Genomic DNA, 6,407 nt, shown 5'->3' with positions numbered 1-6,407 from the left:
AGATACGAAGCCCTAAAATTTTTATTGGTTGTTAATTTTTATATTGTAGGATTAGGAGGCCACCAAGCTTCAATTTGGGGTCCTTCAGAATCGGAGTAAGATTGCAGATTGGAGGAAAAATTTGAGAATTTGAATTGAAGGTGCAATTTGGATGTAAGTCATGTCAATTTTCATTCTATTTCTTTAGTTGAATGAATGATAAAATCTCTACACATTTACATCTTCATGAATCATCTTTTGCTCATGGGTCAGTAGCCATTTATCAATGTTATTAGTGGTTTTCTTCATTTTAAAAAAACAATGTTTTCCACTTCTTTATTTTATTGATGCATGTATGTCTCTATTGTTGATGTCAAAAATTTATCGATCAGCGGTTGCATTGAAAATTTAGCTTGAAGTTATATATATATATATATTGATATACTTGTGGTACAATCATGAACCCCTCCATTTCGCTCTAGCTTCGCCCTTAGAGGAATCCATGCATTTGGGTGCTATAAGAGCAAGTTCAGCAGTATAGTTAATTGCTAGCTATAAAGATTAATAAATCACTTACATCTAATCTATAGCGAACTCATATAATATATCGCTTTAGATATATATATTCCATACAACATTATTAATTAATACATATCCCACGTCTTTTTCATATAGATTATTGGAGCACATTCTACGATTGGCCAAATCTATAGCCCACTTTTTTTTCTTTCTCCTCTCTCCTCCACCTTAAACATAAATCTATTTGCCATCAAGATCAACGAGTTTATGCGTACTAGCTAGAATTATTATCTTTTTTGTCTTTGTATGTTTTTGGAATTAATATATCAGATACCAATTTTTGTTACCATTTAAAAAAATCAAAATTATTTTGATTATATATATATATATATATGAGTAAAATACACGGCCGGTCCTTAAAGTTGAGTGCGGGTGTCACTTAGGTCTATAATCTTGTAAATTGCACATCTAGATCCACAATCTTATTTAAGTGACTCATTGAGGACCAAAGGATCTCTGACCAGGTTGACTGGCTTATGTGGCGGTCCAGCGTTGCAAAATATTTACATTTTGCCCCCTATTTTGCTTCCCGTCTTCCTAAATCTCTCTCTCTCTCGGACACAGGTCGGCAGGTGCGCACGGCGAGGCGTTGGTGGCGAGCGGCGAACGCCGACATGGAGGGGCGGGCGGCAGATGGTGGCGCACGGGGCGGGCCCCGCTGCCCTCCCGCGCGGCGTCGCCGACTTTGCCCTTCCGCTCCGAGAGCAGAGGAGGAGGTAGTGCGAGCGGCCGGCGGGGGAGGCGGGCTTGCTCGGGCGCCGGTGGCGCGCTCGTGTAGCCGGCAGCGGAGGCGGACGTGAAGGCGGGTAGCGGCGCGCGGGGACGGGCCAACAGTCGGCGCGCACGACGGCAGACATGGCGGAGAGACGGAAGTGTCGGCGAGGCGGGCGTGGCGGAGAGGCGGGTGGCGGTGTCCACTCGATGGGGAAGAGCGGCTCGTGCAACACCCCGCGCACGTCGCCGGCGCCTCCTCTCTCGCCGCTCTCCACCCCTGAGCCAAAGAAACCGAGAGGGAGAGCTCCATCGTGTCCTCCTCGCCTTCCACTCCATCGTCGGCCGCCGAGAAGGATGCATTGCCGATTGTCGTCAAGCCGCGCTCGCCATTATCTCTTTCCTGTTCCATATTCTACTCACCATTCCGAAGATTTCTCCTTTTGATTTCATCCTCTATCGTGCAGCAAATCAATGGGAACGCCACTGTGTCATCGCCGGCCTTGGGACGTGCTCTGCGCGACGTCGTCGTGATCTCATCGCCGTTCCCGTCGTTCTGGACCAAGTCAAGCCGAGCCACCACGCCACTAGTATCCCCACACCATCACGACCAAAACCCCTCAAGAACCGTGGAGAATGAAGCATCATGGACGGAGATCGGCATCATCTTCTCCAACTCTGACTGCCGGCTACCATCGTTGATTCCGCCTCCTCTGGTGAGCCATTGTCCGATTCCTCGCGCATACACCATACCTGTCACCTCACTAACCTCGTGGACGTCATGCTAGATCTTGGAGCCGTTTGAGCTGTCACCGTCATCCCGGAGGTTCTTACCGCCGCCGCCAATGTCCATCCATCGCCAAGTCCTCGTCGGGCCTCTCCAAGCCACAGTCAATCTTCAGTGAGCCTCCTGGTAAATAATAGAACCACATGCATGCACGCATTTAAGCAATACATGGTCGTAGGCGCACATGCACCACCACCCGAAAACGTCTTCCGCTCGGACTCGCCGCCGGCGCTACTCCGATGTCCACTAACCGAGAAAAGTAGAGGAATGGAATCACAGTAACATGCTCTTCATTTTGTCTTTTGGTCGCACCCCGAAACGAGCCACCTATCGCCGCCGGCGAGCTCGCCAAGCTCACGGCCTCGAGGTGCTGGTAGAGCGCGGCGACGAGGAAGAGCGCGAGCGGTGAACTCGGTGAGTGCATACGCCGGCGACGGCGAGGACGGCGCACGGCGGAGCTCCTCCACAGTCGGAGCCAGAGCTCCCGGATCCGCGCGGCGACGCAGTGGCGCTTGGCGAGGCGCCACATTCGGAGCCAGAGCGGCGCGCAGGCGCAGTTGCTGCTGCAGGGGCGGGACGACGATGCTACTATTGCGGAGGGGCTTGTTTGTAAATTGGTGCTTGCGTGGCGTGTCACGTTGGCGGTCAGACCTGGTCAGAGGTCCTTTAGAGCTCAATGAGTCACTTAAACAAGATAGTGGATCTAAATGTACTCGTGCTTTTATATATATATATATATATATATATATATATATATATATATATATATATATATATATATAGCACACTCATATGGGGCACCATGGTGCCCGGGCACCATGGTTTCAAATGCACAAAATCACTTAAATTTTTCAAAATTTTCAAATTGTGAGTATATACCTAGTTATAAGAATTCGATTCATACCTATACCTATCAACAAAACAACTCAAATTTAACTTTATTTCACAATCCATGATTACATACCTAACTAATTATATGTATGGATGCTATATACCTAGAATCAAAATCTAACAAAAACAAGTTCAAATTCAGTTCAAACTTGCTTTCAACTAGTTAGTAAAGTAGTTAATATTAATACCTAAATAATTGAAAAAGTTTCATGCTCATTTGAATTGGGTATATACTCAATTTCAACAATGGTGCCCGGGCACCATGGAGCACCAAACAAATTTAATATATAGGACACTCATATGGGGCACCATGGTGCCCGGGCACCATGGTATCTAATGCACAAAATCACTCAAATTTTTCAAAATTTTCAAATTGTGAGTATATACCTAGTTATAATAATTTGATTCATACCTATACTTATCAACAAAACAACTCAAATTTAACTTTATTTCACAATCCATGATTACATACCTAACTAATTATATGTATGGATGCTATATACCTAGAATCAAAATCTAACAAAAACAAGTTCAAATTCAGTTCAAACTTGCTTTAAACTAGTTAGTAAAGTAGTTAATGTTAATACCTAAGTAATTGAAAAAGTTTCATACTCATTTGGATTGGGTATATACTCAATTTCAACAATGGTGCCCGGGCACCATGGAGCACCAAACAAATTTAATATATATATATATATATATATATATATATATATATATATATATATATATATATATATATATAAGAGGGATGTCCTTAAGTGGCATAGAAAGAAAACATCTCCCTAGAAATATGCCATGCACATGTTTAGAAATCTGGACTTGTTGTCACTCTTAAATTAACACGAGTTAATTTGCAGATGAAACCTATACCAAGCAGTACGTATTGAAAAGGACATCGATCGATGGATCAAACAGTTGGAACATGCATGCTACTAACATTCAGGAAAGTCAGAACGTCTAGAAGCGAAGAAGCGAAGAGATCGAGATCGTTGGCGAGCGGAAAAAACAATTCAATTAATGGTGAAGGAATTAATGTGACACTGACACACGTCATGTAGGATATGTTAGTTCTCATCTTCTAGACATGTGGAGGAATTTACGTAATATGGTCATATTTAGTCCGTTAAAAAAAATTAACCTCGACGTAGAAGTATTCTCTTCTAATACAATAAATATATATATGATCCTATCTTAAACCGCTTTCACAAAATGAAATATGTATTATTATATAATTAATTAAGTATCAACTATTTTTTTAGAAATAGCTTCGTATGATTTTATAAAATAACTTTCATATAGAATATTTTTAAAAAAACACACCACGCGTGAAAAATAAGAGAGATGATGAGTTGGAAAAATAGAGGGAAGAATATATACAGCCATATGTAGTCATATCTTTTTTAGGTTAAGTTTTTCTGAGACTCAGAGATTACCTCGGTAGCACCATCATCGAAACCACCACCGCTATTTGGTTGCTTTTGTTGGAATTAATAGATGGGCTAAAACCATTCGAAGATTAATTCTTTGGAAAATCACAAAAGCCCACCTCATGAGATGGCATGCATGTGGAGTTTAGTACTACCTTGTTTATTCCAGGAGAGGGGGACCTCCTTAAAAGGGAGGATGCCCTCCTAGCCACTTGAAACATGTGTGGTGGAGAGAAGAGGGGAAACACGCGCACTCGCTGGCCTGGCCTGGCCAGGCAGGGCAGGCGGCGCGCGTGCACGACGTACGCGTCGAATGGTCCGCAAAATTGGCTCCTCACCCTTGCGCAGATGCAGCCTCCTTTTGCAGTTTTGTTTTGCTGCGGAAAATTCGGATTTGTTTTGTTTTGGAAACATTCCGAAAAATCCGGTGCGTGAAAACGGCGTGGAGTCCCGATAAGTTACGCGCGACTTATCCGGTTCGGTTACGCGGAGTGGAGATCGTGCGGGCGCCCTGATCAAGCGACCTATCTCTATATAAACCGAGTCGCCGCCCTCACGCAACATACGCGAAATCAATCTAGGGTTTACCTCCTACTATGTGCTGCGCCGTCGCTCGTAGACTACTCCATCCCACTCGCCAGCGTGCACCGGCGATCGGGAGAGCAGGTCTTCGGAACCTCTGCCTTCGACGTCCTGCACCGGGAGAAGGCGGCAATAAGGTTTTTGGGAAGCGCTTAGCGCGACTGCTCCCTGTTCGTCCGCGACGGCTCGCCTTCCTCTCCGCTCGCGTGCTGCGCGCCTTCATCGACGCCCGCAACCGTGAGTAGTTCCTGCCGAGCAACCGGTCTTTCCGCCACCTCGGTACATGTTCGATATGTTACGCATATTTGATCTGTTCATGTTTTACTTCTTAGTTTACATGTGTAGATCTAATGATGCGTTCATGCTAGTTTACATCTGCAATGTCATGATTTATTTGTGGAATAAATTAAATCATTATGTGCTTATAATTTCAACAATCCAAAAACCTTATTATAGGCGCTGTGATTTTACCGTGGCTAGTTTTGCCGATGCACTGAGGCCGGATAAATTCACCGGTGTGCACTTTAAGAGATGGTAGATCAGGGTCACTCTGTGGCTGACAGCTATGAAATGCTTCTGGGTGAGTACTGGCAAACCTGAAGGAATTCTTACTGCTGATCAGCAGAAGCAATTCGAGGAAGCCACTACTCTCTTTGTGGGATGCATTCTTAGCGTTCTTGGCGAACGTCTGGTCGAGGTGTATATGCACATGACTGACGCTAAGGAGTTGTGGGATGCACTGAATACTAAATTCGTTGCTACTAATGCTAGCAATGATCTATACATCATGGAGCAGTTTCATGACTATAGGATAGCTGACAACCGTTCTATAGTCGAACAGGCTCATGAGATACAAACCATAGCTAAGGAACTCGAACTCCTTAAGTGTGTCTTACCCGACAAATTTGTGGCCGGGTGCATTATTGCGAAACTACCTCCATCTTCGAGAAGTTTCGGTACTGCACTCAAACACAAGAGACAGGAATACTCCGTTGAGGGGTTGGTAGCATCTCTTAATGTTGAGGAGAAAGCTCGGGAAAAGGACGCCGCGTCTAAGGGCGATGGTGGGCAGTCCAGTGCCAATGTTGTGCACAAGGCCTAGAACAAGAGCAAGGGGAAATACAAAGCTCAACAGAACACCAACTTCAAGAAGCAGAAGAAGAACAACAACAATCCTAATCAGGATGAGAGGACTTGCTTTGTGTGTGGCCAACCTGGTCATCTGGCTAGGAAGTATCCACAGCGCAAGGGTATGAAGGCACCTGCAGGGCAGACTTCTAAGTCTGCTAATGTGACCATTGGCAACACTGGAGATGGAAGCGGGTATAGTAATTTACCTACTGTTTTTTCAGTTAATCAATCTACTAATTGGTGGGTTGATACTGCGGCCAATGTACATGTTTGTGCTGACATCTCATTGTTTTCTTCTTATCAGGTCGCACGGAGTT

The 6,407-nt window shown here is 44.6% G+C and overlaps 1 long non-coding RNA gene across 1 annotated transcript; it reads left to right on the top strand.

The window, feature by feature from the left end:
* Nucleotides 1–1,089: 1,089 nt before the first annotated feature.
* LOC107280895 (uncharacterized) lies at nucleotides 1,090–4,054 on the top strand. Its single transcript, XR_001545887.3, has 3 exons — nucleotides 1,090–1,985; nucleotides 2,058–2,182; nucleotides 3,808–4,054. It is a non-coding gene; the product is annotated as an uncharacterized lncRNA (long non-coding RNA).
* The last annotated feature ends 2,353 nt before the right edge of the window (nucleotides 4,055–6,407 follow it).

The sequence above is a fragment of the Oryza sativa genome, chromosome 5, assembly GCF_034140825.1.
Source record: "Oryza sativa Japonica Group chromosome 5, ASM3414082v1".
Lineage (NCBI taxonomy): Eukaryota > Viridiplantae > Streptophyta > Magnoliopsida > Poales > Poaceae > Oryza > Oryza sativa.
Note: the sequence above shows the minus strand (reverse complement) of the source record. Positions and strands in the feature narration are given on the sequence as shown.